This window comes from Sorex fumeus, unplaced genomic scaffold, assembly GCF_029834395.1.
Source record: "Sorex fumeus unplaced genomic scaffold, SorFum_2.1 ptg000008l, whole genome shotgun sequence".
Classification (NCBI taxonomy): domain Eukaryota; kingdom Metazoa; phylum Chordata; class Mammalia; order Eulipotyphla; family Soricidae; genus Sorex; species Sorex fumeus.
In genome coordinates, this window is record NW_026606065.1 from 67,597,729 (window position 1) to 67,612,773 (window position 15,045).

Below are 15,045 nucleotides of genomic sequence, written 5' to 3' on the forward strand. Positions count from 1 at the left end.
AAGGCATCAAGAGCTTGGCTCCCCTCAACAGCCCTAAGAGCACTAGGAAGTGTTTAGGCCCAATTTGACATTTCAGATCAAGCAGATTAAAGCCCATGGTTTTCTCCACCTGGCATAATCCTTGCCTGTGGAAGCCACAGTTAATAATTATTTTCCTGAGCCTAGAGAGGGTTTCACAATAGAATCTCTTTTATGCTGGCAAACCGATGGTGAATCGTGGCCAGCATTTTCAAAGCTGGCAGGCAAAGGTTTGGCCTGCTCTGGGTGAAAATGTCTTCAGTGTGACAAATGGTGCTTTTTGTTTTGTTTTTTTTCTGTCACCTCTCTCTTTTCGAACACCTTTGTATCACTAATCTCTCAATTCTACGTGTGCTCATTATGCTTCAGAGTTACTTTGTACTTGGAGGAAGCAGTGGGTATAGACAGAAAAAGAAGGGAGTATTTTTTGTGGCTGCACATTTTTAGGACATATTGGCCAAAGGTTTAGAGGGTTTGTCAGAGTTGTATAGTCAAGCTTTTTGGAAACTTGAATTACTTACTGAGAAACTAACTGCAGGTTATATATTTGGATGCTTCCTACTGATGACAATATGGGTTCATTCTTATTTCAAGAGGTGATTACTCAAGGCAAACCAATAAATGAATACCAGGCATCTATTCTGTCTGGGATTTTGAGCACCAAAAGCCAAGCAGAAAAAATGGCAGGTGATATTTCTTGAGGAAGGACCTCAGAGGCTGAGTTCCTGCCATTCACTTTCTGTGTTCAAACCCCCATACCAGATTTGCTTTTTCATCTGTAAATGATGCATCTTTGGCCATTAAACTTTTTTTCTGGAGGTATGTCTTTGGATAGAGGTATCCATTCATTAATTATTACAGTTTCTTCCTGGAGCTGTAACATCACAGATACCATCAAATAATGTATGTAAATCATACCACTGAACTCACTTAGCTGTGGTTATCATCTACTTAAAGATATATGCCCTAATCAATCAGTCTCTTTCACCTGTATACTCCTTTCTTTACCACTAGCTTCTCTTCATTTTCTCCCTCTCCTTTTTCCTCCTGTTGACTGATCTTTATATTATTATCAGTTCTTTCTCTACACAGATGGCTTGGAAGCTCTAAGAATATGGCCTGTTTTTATCTCTAACTGACTAGCAGAGTAGATAGATTTATGTACACACCCAGGAAACTGATCTGTATGCACAATATCTTATTTTTCATAGAGGCATATTTTCACATTTTGTTATATACATAAAATGATAATTTAGTGAAAATAAACAAACATGTAAGTGAAGAGTTATGATCAGAAAGATCAGGCATGGAGAAAAGCAAGTAGAAAATCTTAAAGGAGAGCAGATTAGCCATGTTTGTTATGCTTATGGAGAGTCAGTGTGATTGGTGAATTATGAAGAAATGGAGAGTGAAGCAAGATATTATATGGGATTTTGTCTTGTATATTATGAGAAAAATTTTGTTTTATAATTGAGAGTACCATTTCTGTGGTACTAGCAAGTTCATGTTGCATCAGCACTCTTGCAGAACAACTATTAATCATACAAAATGTAAATGAATAAGAACTACAACTTAAAGCATAAAAGAAATACAGGCATAATTTAGTAGAAAATCAAGACTTAGGGGAGAGGGCCTGGAGAAATAGTACAGAAAGTAAAGCCCCAGCCTTGCATGTGACTTACTAGAGTTTCATTCCAGCATTTTATATGCTCCCATGAGTCTTCTAGGAGCTCATTCCTGAGCTTTGACCAGAAGTAAGGTCTGAGGAGAGATGAGTGTGCACTCCTCCAAATGACAACAATTCCCCGCCCCAGCTCCAACACACACACACACACACACACACACACACACACACACACACACACCCCTAAGACTTAAAAAAATCAGACAGTGTTACAGTGTAGGTTTTCTATTTACAGTTTCTGACCTGAGAGCAGGACGCATTCAGTACACAGAATATTTGAAACTTTACATATTCCTGGATTCCTGCCTGGATTTTGAAAATTAGAAGTTTTCTTGAGATAACAAGAGCAATGGAAAATGTAAGTTAATACATCAGCAATTATAAAGCTAGAGAGCAAGAGCAGTAGTGATGCTCTAATAAATTTTGTATATAAACTATACATTAGTGTCTTACTGAGCCCTAAATGACACATACCCAGGTCAGATTTTAAGTATCAAAATGAACAAAACTAAGCAGAAGTTTGAACTGCTCCCTGAGGTACAGACTTCGCATTGTGAAGAGAGTTAAGTATCTTACTTAAATAAGGAGATAAAAGCGATATATATTTTTTCCAGAGGATTAAAAAAAAACTCTAGAGACTCAGAATAGGGTATGTGAACTATCTGGGATTCAACTCAGAAAAGAAAAAGGTAGAGTTTTTCTTCAAAAAATTAGTATAATGTATCCCATTTGGAGTGATAGCACAGCCGTAGGGCATTTGCCTTGTGCACCACCAGCCTGGAAGAGCCTGGTTCGATTCCTCCACCCCTCCCAAAGAGCCTGGTAAGCTATCAAGAGTATCTCGCCTGCACGGCAAAGCCTGGCAAGCTACCCATGACATATTCAATATGCCGAACGTAGCAACAACAAGTCTCACAATGGAGACGTTACTGGGACCGCTCGAGCAAATCCATGAACAACAGGAGGACAGTGCTACAGTGCTAGAGTATCCCATTCTCAAAAAAAGATATGTATATATATATTCATATTAGTCCTTATTTAAACTATGTTGAATAATTATATTAAATATAATAATAATTATTACATCCAATTATGAAAGGAAAGTGTATGAATTACAGGTACTAATGTGTGCTAATTACAGGTACTAGATATGAACTATCAACTGAGAAGTAATATCTATTTTAAAATATCCAATACAAACATTGGAAAAACAAAGACTACCTAAAATTTAAAATTTCCTTAGCAGAACAGAATGGAAACTACAAAAACAAATTAGTAAAATTGAAAGTAAATAAAGAGAAGTTTTCTTTAGGTAAGTTATGTTGCATTCCAATTCTTTCCAGGCTCTTGTATTGATCCATCAGGGTAGACATGTTACCCTAAACCCCTGTTTTGCTTGGTGATACAAAAGAGCCTGGAGTGGACCTGGGGGGATTATTCAATTGGGCTGGTGGCACCTAGGGAATTCACAGATGCAGGTTCTAATGGGGTTGTAGCTTCAAGGTGTATAGGCCCAGGGCCAAGCAGGGAACTTACAGGTGTAAAATCCTGATCATAGCTGTAGTCTGAGCTTCAGTGGGTCTTGACAGAAACCTGGGGCATGAGTTCACAAATGTTCAACAACATGTGTGAACAAAATTCAAGTTAATCTGGGTAGTAGCTAGAGGTTCAGTGTTCTCATTACCCCAGCCACTATTTTGTCATGGATACAAATATCTGGGTAATGGTTAGAGAATTTTACTGCCCTAGATCCTAACTGTAGACAGTGCACCCACTCTGGACCTTGTAGGCAGCAGATTCTGGTTAGTTGTGGCCCTATAAGGAAGTACTGCACAGAGTGGGAAACACTGACAACTGCTTATGCCTTGGGAAGGGTGCTTTCTGAATTCAGGCAAATGGGGGTAACTCACTATGCCTAATGGGTGTAAGCACTCTTGATAATGCCTCTTAGCCTAAAGACAGCTAAACAATTTGCTAAAGGTGAATAAAACTCTCCCCAGTGTCCATTAATATGGAAAGTGAGATCCAATATGGTGTCCACCAGTATATTTAGCACTAATGTTGAGAGGTTGCCAATTTGGCACCTGCCAAATAAACCAAACACTTTTTTATAACAGAGTTATTTCTTCCTTGGTAATAATTTATTGGAAATAATTTAATTCCAATAATTTATTGGAAATGTCTCTAATTAGTAGAGGTGCTCTCTTTTTGCCCTTGGTTGTAGAAGCTTTGTTTGTCAAGGCTTCAGGTAAGTTTCTACATAAACGAAGGCATGTTAGTGAGATAGCCCATGATTACAGAAGATAAATGCATGATCTTCCTGTTTGACCATCTAGGCTCCAACACTGCCTAAATACATCTTATTCCAATGAAGTCACTTCTAAATGGGAGTTACTTCCCCACTGAATTTTCAACCGGTATAAAATGGAGAGGATGGGGTTACCACTCCCGCCTTTCCAGTTCAGCAAGTATAAGGTATGGAGGTGGAGGAAGGAGAAGGTGGCAGAAGTGTTGCATGAGAGTACTGAAGTCTTTTCCTCTGTATTCTATAGACTTACCATATCCTGCTAGAAGAAAATGTAGCAAAAGATGGATAGATGATAACTTACTTGTTTGGAAGCTTTCTCCCTGCTGCTGCCTAGCTCAAAAGATTTTCTAAAATCATATACTTTCTGGCTAAAGGATCAACCAGCTGCAAGTATTGCTTGAAAACCTTAGGCAAGATGCTCAAGATAGATGCAGAAAATTCCTTCCCTTTTATAAGTAAGAAAGGGGGAAAGCAAAATGCTCCACAAAGATATAATTCTTAGCTAGAGAAGGAAATACTGTTCATTATTCATGGGTTATAGTGCATGAGAATCAGTCATCTGCTCCATTGCTTTTTACCAAGATCCCTTCTTACCCTCGCCACCATTTACTAATCCATATTAGAACTCACTTCTGTCCTCCTAAAATTTGTTTACTATTTAGACCGTTGAGTTCCAGGAATATACCAAGGCTCCCCATCATGCCTAGCATCTCCTCTTTTGCTCCATGCAAGAATTCATTCATTAAACATTTATTTTTCCTGTCCCATTTATTCACATCCTGATCGGGGATTTAAAACACCTGGAAAAGATTACTCAGGCCATTTCAGACGACAGATTATTTTGCACAGTACATTATATATATTTAAACTAAATTCTGCAAGGACACTATGGTTTAAATCCTGTGTGTGTGAACGTATGTCTCAGTGTGTGAATATGTGTAAAGCATGCATCATACCACTGAGATATATCCCTGGCCCTCAACACAAAGAACTTCTTACTGTAAAGATTTCAGGAATAAAATCAGACTGAGGCATGATTTCTCTGCGAGAGAAAGGAAACAAAGCTTGATATTTTTGTTGTGTCATTTCTCAGGTATAGAAGCTCCAGGCATTATTTGTAAAAGTTTTGCTCCCATTATTGAAATGAGTTCTAGGACATGCTAAACACTATTCCTGGCTTGTGCATCAGGAAACCTAACTTCTAGTTTTAGTCTGCTGCCATAACTGTGATAGAAAGTTTGGGTCTGAGTTTCTCATCTGTAAAATGAATATAAGGGATTAGGTAATCTGCAACAGTCTGCCTGGCTATGATTCTATGACTTTCTGATATGGCTCTTCATTGGACTTGATTTAAACATGGCAGTAACAGATAATCATATGGTACTTAGAGAGGAAGGTTGAGTGAATCTGAAATGCTATGCTAAATCTCATAGTCTTGTCAGCTCTATGTAAAAGAAAACTATGGAAGTAGTCCCTCCCTAAGCAGTTCTAATTTGCATGGAACTTCTATTGCTAAAGTAGAAAAACTCACTGCTAACACTTTCAATTAAGTTAAATGACTTCATGTTCTGTTAAGTTCAAGCTGGCTAGAAATTTCATGACTTTTCTCTGACTTCATTACAATAATGCTTAGCACTAGGTTCACATGGGTGATATCTACTCGACAGTATTTTCATAATTGTACAGCTATCATCAAATTATGTTGATTTAAGTCTGAATAAAAATGACAGTGAATAGCATAATTGTGAAGTTTCACAAGGCACTGACATTTGTGTTTAAAGCACAGAAAAATTCAGCAAGTATGACTACTACAATGAAGTGCAATTGTGAAGACTTCATGGAAAAGTTCATGATTCAAATGTAATTAAGAATGAATTAAACATGATCAGCTACAGGGCTAATTCTAGCACTGTCGAAGTTGCGTTATGAAAATCTGCTTCAGAAATATGACCAGTTCTTTTTTTTTAAAACATATGTCCGATGCCTAACATATGGTCTCCTAAGGCCTCCAGCATACCTTGGGTGATCCAGGGCACTCAACGTATGCTTGGCACTGTCGAAGGTCTAGTTTCTGGAGCCAAGAAGCTAGAGAACATAATGGGAAATCAGGCTTGTCAGAATCTCACTTTTCCTTCAGAACAGCTATTATAAATTCAAAGAAAACATGTGCGTCTTTGTACAGTACAGTGCCATGTGCTGACATTTTATGCCAGCGTAATAAGCACCAAAACAAGAACGTAAGATAATGTATATTAACTGTTAAGTTATGAGGATGATAACAACGCAAGGTGATAACTTTTATAAGTCACACCCACAAATGAAACCAATTGTTTGCTAGCACTGTTCCTCTTAGGGATAGAGGCATACAGATGATAGATAACAATGTATACTCTTTGTAACTTCCCTAGTGTCTCGTTCCCCAAACTCATTTTTTTCCTCCTTTCAACCTCAAAAATTTAGTAAATAAAAGATACATAAAAATATAAGAACCTATGGGTGTGAAAAGCAAAATTATAGTCTCAACTGTTCAATTAACTATAGTGAGAATGGTTGATTTTTATTCATTTGTCATGGAGGTTGTATCATTTTGCTTGTATGTAAAATTGAGTGATCATATTATCCTTCCCACCTCACAGGGTTCTAAGTAAATACGCTATTGTAATAAGTGCAGAAATTCTTCATGTACATGCTGCAGTGCACATATACAGACACATATGCATATGTTTATGTATGCTTATTACCTAAATAGAAGAAATACTTAAGATTGTTTCTGGTATTTGACATATCTCTATTAATAGGCAAGGGAAAATAATGATCATAATGTTTGGATTAATGCCATTAATGATCATTACTTACACTCTGATTCAAACATTTTATGAAATATGTCATATTTACTCTCTTCATAGACTCATGGTTCAAGTGACCTCAAAGCTAACAGAGACCATGTGTGTGTACACACACACACACACACACACACACACACACACACACACGTATCTTTAAGCTATTATTTTTTTTGTGAGGAGACACGTTCATTACATATGGGTGATATTTCTGGGAGGTGTCCACACTTTCAATATATATTTGGACAGAATAGTCCAAAATAATAAAGGTGATCAGGTTTATTATATAAAAGTTTTCTGCATGTTAGTGCAGTGGTTAGTAGTGGCTGGTATCAGTGAGAAAGGTAATGTATCTACTGTGAGAAGAGAAAAGTTGTCAAGAAGATAGCAAAAGAGACTGAAGGAATGGAGAAAGGAAAGAATAGAACAGATTGGTGTCACAGAGGCCAAGAAAAGAAAAAGTGGCCAAAAGTGAGTGACTCAACAATGCCAAATTCAGTGAGTGAAAGACTGAAAAGTGTTCATTGAATTGGATCATGAACAGATTGCTGTTTTTTTGGTAAGAACTGTGACAGGTGACTTGGAGGTGATAAAGCAGAAACCTTATCTACATGAGAACCATTGTAAGTCACCTAGGAGGGTGGGAAAAATGCACTAAGGGGATAACTATTCTTTTGAATAGGGATACTCTTATTTCGTGACAAAGGAGAAGTTAAAAATAGAGGTAAGACAGGGAGGATGCTATTATTATTTGTAAATTAATTTTAGTCCAGTGAATTTCAATACTGTTAAAGAGGGTTTTATGCATGCATTGTTCTAACACCACACTCTCTGCCAGGAGACAATCATCAATGAAGAAATTTCTCTGAGGACTTGGATAGGATGTGATCTTGAGGGCAAGTGACAGGCATAATTGGAACTCCAGGAGATCACACTTTCTTGAGGTTGAAAGAAACTAAAGACCAAGAAACCTTTTCAGTTCAAATGGTTGGGAATGAAGGTTGAAGTATTTCTTGCTTCCCCCATCCTCACCACAAAATTGAAGATGCAGCTGATTGAGGAGCCAGGTGGGAATCAGTTGTGTTGGGAACAGATCCATGTGCTCACTTTGATACCAACTTTTTTGATTTTTGCTTTTTGGCCATGCCCATTTGGGCTGAACCTTTGGCTCTGAACTCAGAGATGACTCTCAAAGGGGTTCAGGAGATCATATCACTGTATCACTGTATCACTGTCATCCCATTGTTCATTGATTTGCTCAAGTGGGCACCAGTAATGTCTTCATTCGTCCCTGTCACATGCTAGTGTAGTCCGATGGCATATTGGGGGCTCTTTCAGGGTCAGGGGAATGAGGACCGTCATTGTTACTGTTTTTTGGCATATTAACTATGCCACGGGTAGCATGCCAGGCTCTGCCATGCAGGCAGGATACTCTTAGTAGCTTGCCGTGCTCTTCAAGAGGGATGGAAGCTTTTGGGGCAGCCTCTAATCACCTTTACATATCCCAGTCAGGTATATATATATATATATATATATATATATGCATATATATATATTTCCCTCTATGATTTTTTGCCTACTATCTAAACTCCATGAAATATGGTGTGGTAATTATGCAAAATGAGTAGGGAGTATCTTATGATGTGTCCAGGAATATGTTCACTCATATGTGAGGCTCAGCCTGAGCATATGGAAAGCAGCCTGGAGAGTGGCGGGAGTTGGGTAGTAGAGGTCGACTGCCAGGGCTGGGTCCCTTGGGGCGGGGAAGGTTGGAAGGCTCTTACCCCTACCCGGGGCGCCCCAAGTGGAAACAGCCTGGTGTGGAGTCCAGTGGCATGGTTATGGGAACCTCATTTTATGCTCCCTTCTGGGAGAAGCAGCTGTGAGTTCTGGAGGGTGGCCAATAAGGAGATTATCTGGCGCCAGCAGGAGGTAGCTTATGGATGTGATCCCTGGGTCACAGGAGATGGGGGGAAGCAAGCAGAAGATCTCTGCTCCCAGGTTCCGTTGAGCCCAGAGTCCAAGGTCACATATATGGAGATCATATATGGTGCCTGAATCTAACCTGGATCTGTTGCTGCAAGGAAAACACCCTGCCTATTGTAAATCTCTCCAACTCCTGATGCCAACAATTTTTAATAATCATAATAACTGGGTACACTGGAGCTCAATGAGGGAGGCGATAATTGTCATACTATTTTGCATAGTTTAGAAAATATTCTCCTGAGGTTGGAAAATATTGGAAATGTAAATGGCTATATTGATGCAGGGTTGGGAATTTTTCTGGAAGTTTCTAGAGTCAAAGGACAGAACATGACCCACTAAGAGCCTATTGTCTTTTTCTTAAGGGGTTCACACCCTGAAGTGCTCAGGACTTAATTCTGGTTTTGTGCTCAGGGTTCACTCCTGCTGGGGCTTGAGGGACCATATGAGATGCCATAGATCAAACCCGGCCTGTCTGCTTACAAAGTAAGTGCTCTACCCACTGTGCTATCTATCTAGCCCCTGTGGGCTTGTAGAAGAATCTTGGTAATATTCAAAGAACTAGAAAGTTAGGCTGTTCAACTTTCTATCCTCTGTTTCTAAATTCTTTCCTATTCACAAGCCAAGTTGCCTTGGCTTTAACATTATTCGTCTTGTTCTCTTGCCATCATCTTTATTCTGCTTGTATCTATAATTCCTTTTATTAGCTTTGGAACTTCTTTCTAGCATCTTCCATTGGCCTTGCCCCAGGCACCACCTGATGCCTAGAGCTTCTGTTATCTGAGAGTCCCCTGAAATGCTCAACCAGTCTTTTGCCTTCTTAGGCCTTTTATCTTCTTCCTAGAGGTAGTGTGTCTCCTCTGGAGGTCATTATCTATGTTTCACTTGGTCAGGATGTGATAATTTTATTGGGACCAGGAAAGAGAGGGTCAGAAAGCATTCCCCTTATTTTTATCTCACTAAAACACATCACTTCGAAAGGGCAGAAAGTAGAAAAATCACTGTTGAAGCATTTAGTCTCCTGTTCTTTGTGATTGAAAAGACGATAGCATATTATCAGGTAATACAGAATAACTGAAAAATGGTCACATATTTAAGTTTTGTGTAGTAATTCCAATAAATTAGCCCAGTCCTTGTCTCCATCTTTTCTGTTTTACGAGGCCTGAGAGGGCCAAAGCCGGAGCCAGCCTTGTATTTTATGGATGTCAACAGGCTGCTGGCTCTTTGCCCTGGAGTGTTCTTCTGTTCTCTGCTTTGTATGCAGGTCATATCTGAGAGCCATTCTGCGAGGCTGCTGCGGGGTTTCCATCTGTCTTGAGCTCAGCAGAACTTCAGGGATCCCAATAGGAGATTCACGTGCACTGACAGGATTTTTATTCCACCTGCTGTTGATGGTTAAAAAAGAAGACAAAAGCACAAAGCCCATATATTCAGAATAGTCGTTCTATCCAGTATTCATTCAATAAATGTATATTGATCACTCACTAAATGCCTGGTGCTTACTCTTCTTGGTGCTAAAGAAACTTCAGAGAACCAAATAGACATAATTATTTATTGCACAGTGGGAGTAGAGGGTAATTAAATAATTTTCCAAACCTTGAATTTCAACTATAATCAGTGTTATGAAGAAAAAGTCTACTGTGCTTTGAGAATAGATGAGAGGAACTCTGGTCTTATTAGGCAGGACTTAGGGAGCATTTGTTAGAGAAGGTGACATTTGAGTTGAGATGTGATTGGAATGATGGAGAGGAATAACCAGATGTAGCTGAGTGAGAGGGATGGACAAAGACACAGAGCAGAAAGGAAACACTCCAGAAAATACAGGATGAGTGTGTGTTTGAATTAAGAAGAGTCCCCTAAGGGAATTGGTCCAGCATGGTCTTCCATTCAAAAGGAAACAAGAAATCTTTAACATTCTTTGAACAAAGAGATAATAGGATCCATTTATATTTATTAACAATCACTCATTTTGACTCTTGCCCAGAGGATGGATTCAAGGTGAAAAAAAAAAGAATAACTATAGTTCAGGGAAAATAATATTTATCCTGCTAATTAAAGAGTAGTTGGGGCTAGGTCGTGCTAATAGAGACTGGGTGTATAGAAGAATCCTTGTTGTGTTTTAAAGATAGAATTGACAGGTGTTATTGACTGAACAAAATGCTCTAGAGAAGAGATAGAATGATTTCTCAGTTCTCTAGTTGAGACTTATGGATGATGGTTAGAGTGAATGTCTAAGCAGAAGACTAGTGAAGAGGCGACTTTGATTAATCATGTGGAGTTTTAACCAAATAATCATGATCACGACCATCCTGTTATTCATCGATTGCCTCGAGCAGGCTGCAGTAACGTCTCCTTCGTCCTAGCCCTGAGATTTTTTAAAAAGTGCCATATTCAAGGCTCTTTCGGAGTTAGGAGAATGAGACCCATCATTGTTACTGGTATTTGGCATATTGGGTATGTCACGGGGAGTTTGCCAGACTCTGCCGTGTGGGGAGGTTACATTCCGTAGCCTGCCAGTTTGTCCAAAGTAGGAATGAGATAATAAGATGTCGTGCGGCCACAAATGCGGCGGTGCACTTCCAGGAGCTGGGTTTTATAGTCTCTGAGTCTTGGCCGTTGATGGGATTACACGGCGCCAGGGGGCCAGTTGGTGGGTGTGACCCTCGCCTACTGGAATTTGGAGGATATGGGTGGAAGATGCTCAGCCCTGATCCGAGTAGGCTTGGAGATCTCAGTCCCGGGAACCGCATGCCTTTGTTCCTCTGCGGTACCTTCATGTGTGCGGAGAGTGGTCTCAGCCTGGTGGTAGCCGGTTCTGGACGTCTTCGGCTGTTGGAGCCCTGGTGGATATAATGTGGATTTTTTTTTACTTTATGAAATTCTTACTTTCTTAAGTCATGAAGCAAATTATTTGTGAAAAGTATTTGTGGGATCAGTAGAGATACAGAGATTAAAAAAAAACTTGACTAACATGTGACTAACCCCAGTTTGATATACAGCCCCATATATGGTCCCCCTGAGCAGTACCAGGGTAGATGCCTGAGCACAAGTCAGGAGTAAGCCCTGAATGCCACTGGGTGTGGAGGTGTATGTGGGAATGTTCTAGCCAAAAGGCTAATTTCCTTAGCCTCTACATCTTTAAATTTTCTATACTCTTCCCCCTACCTTAGCAAGTCATAAGTATAGTAAACCTTATCCTCCTGTGTAATGATAGAGACTGATTTTCTCCCTATTGATTTTATGCATATTTCTTCTGCCTAAAATCTGGGATAATGTTTTTTCTTTAAGTTTCTATAAATAACCATTCAACTTCATTGCTGCATATTACAGCTCTCCTTTTTTACTCCTAGTTCATTGTTATTGCTATTTCATGTTAGATGGGGCACTGGGTCCAATTATAGCTTTGTACTTAATTACAAAGTTTGCATATGTGGGCATTAATTAGAAGATTTTATTGCATTGTATTTTATGGCTAGGGGTTGTGAACTATGGCAATCCAATATACTACTTAAGGGGATAATACAAATTTAGAATAATAAAAAGAAATTTATAATGATCATATCAGGCATCTAAAGTGTTATATAGAAAAATAATAAAGCATAAATACAATATACACAAGAGATAAGCCTATTTTCCTTTTTTAATTAAGAGGCTTAATCTTATAAAGAGACATTTAAAGATCTGGCACTATATATATTTGACACTTATTTAGGCTAAGAATCTCAGAGTTGTATCTTAAAAGTATGTTTAACTGGGGTTGCTCTCAACAAGGAATGGGATTATGATATTAAATCCAGTGCTTGAACCAGAGAGATAGAACAGAAATTAAGGCACTTGCCTTGCACACAGCCAAATCCAGTTAAATTCTCAGCACTGTAAATTCTGAGTATCACCAGGAGTGACCCCTGAGCACATTACCAGGAGTAAGCCCTTAGCACTGATGGGTGTGTCCCCCAAAACAGAGCAAAACAAAAACAAAAAATAAAAAAATACCCAACGCCTTGTGGTCATTTGCATGTGGGTTGCTTGAGTTTTATAACTAGAGGAGAGATACAGGTTGCTTGAAGTAGTCTTTAGAAATAAGAATTCTATTGTTAGGATTAAGAGTTAACCAAGAGGACAGAGCAAAAGTACAGCCAGTAGGGTGCTTGCCTTACATGTGGCCAACCCACACTACATATGGTCCCCTGAATCCCACAAGGCATGATCCCTGAACACTGAACTAGGAGTAAACCTTTCATTGCCTCAGCTACCTGCTTTAGATTATATTTTCTATTTCCAGAACAAATCCCTTTTTATTATTATGCATAAAATTAGTAAATTATTTACTCAGTATTATAAAGGTTAACCAATTATTGCAAGTATTGGCATAGCAAAGAACCGAATAGAGCCATTTCTTGCTAACATGATTAACCTTTCCTTATACCCCAAATGATAGAGTGAATGGATTGATAAGTAGAAGTTTCTACAAGTCCAACTCTTGAACCAAGACACTCAGAAGTTTATCTGAGATATGTATGCCGCTGAGATTAGAGGTTATCAAGTGCATCCTTTTAAAGATGAGGCAATGATAGGAAAATGACAATAAAAAATAATTATTATTTCTTTAGTATTTACTATGCTCCTTTCTTAAAAATTTTTATTTGCAACAACGTGATTTAAAATATTGTTAATGATGAGTTTCAGGCAAACCATGCTCTAACCCACACCCTCCACCAGAATGTCTGCTTCCCTCCACCATTGTCTCCAGTGGCTTCCTTTGTCCAACTCGTATTCCACTGCCAACACTTTCAACCCTTGGTAAGCTCAGTTCTGTAGAGCACTTCTGATATTCTATTGCCTTTGGCTATTTGTTGTTCTTTAATGTGTTCCTTTACCACATATGAGAGAGATCATTTTTTCATTTGTTTGGAGGCCATATCCTGTGGTATTGAGGAATTACGACTGCTTAGGACTTACTCCTGTTGGTGCTCAGGGTATCATATGCGATGCTGTGATTGAACCCAGGTCTACTGCATGCAAGGCATCTGCCTTACCCACTATACTATCAGTAGGCTCTGAGAGAGGTAACTCCGTACTCCTATCTCACTCTCACTCTCTGTATTCTATTCACTCTCCAGATCTATCCATGTAGCAGCAAATTGCATGATTCAATTTTTTCTTTCAACGAAGTAGTATTCCATTACACATATATACCACAGTTTCTTTATCCAGTTGTTTGCTTTTCACTGTTTTGACTGTTGGTCTATTGTAGATAGCACTACAATGAACATAAGAATGCCAATGTTATTTTGAAAAGAGTTTTTGACCCTTCGGTAGATGTCCAGAAGTGAGAATGATAGTTTATGTGACAGCTCAATTTCTAGTACTTTGAGAAATATCTATACTGTTTTTTAAAAAGATCAAGTGGATGAGAATTTGTCCCTCTTCATAATGTACATTGAGTATCTTCAGTCATTTGCCCTCCCCATTGCAGTTATGTGAAGAAGCAGATCTTACTTCTAGTAACAAGGCCCTGATTGGTTCAAGAAATGTCACTTGATCATTCATTTTAAAAATATTGAGAAAATTGTATCATGTTCTAGCTACAATATTAGCACTGTAGCACTGTCCTTCCATTGTTCATTGATTTGCTCAAGTGTGCACCATTAACCTCTCACAACAAATTGTGAGACTTGTTGTTACTTTTTTTAGCATATTGAATACATCATAGGAAGCTTGCCTGGCTTTTCTGTGCAGGCGAAATACTCTTGGTAGCTTGCCAGGCTCTCTGAGAAGGGTGGAGGAATTGAACCCAGGTTGTCTGCGTGCAAGGCAAATGCCCTACTGGCAGTGCTATTGCTCTATCCCACAATAATGGATAAATAAAAGAAAATTCTAAAGCATTTTGCGTGTGTGGGAAGAAAATGTACAAAAACACAAAGCAAACATATGTCAATAAAAGTCAAGGAAGAAAACAATATGGGGCCAGAGCAGGACCAGAAGGGTTTGCTGATGCAAAGTGTTAGAGAGATGTTGCTACTTTTTTTAAATTTTATCTTATTTTTGCTTTTTGGGCCATGCCCGGCGATGCACAAGGTTTACTCCTGGCTCTACACTCAGGAGTTACTCCTGGCGGTGCTCAGGGACGCTGGGAATCGAATCTGGGTCGGCTGCATGCAAGGCAAACACCCTACCCATTGTGCTATCACTCCACCCTGAGGTTGCTA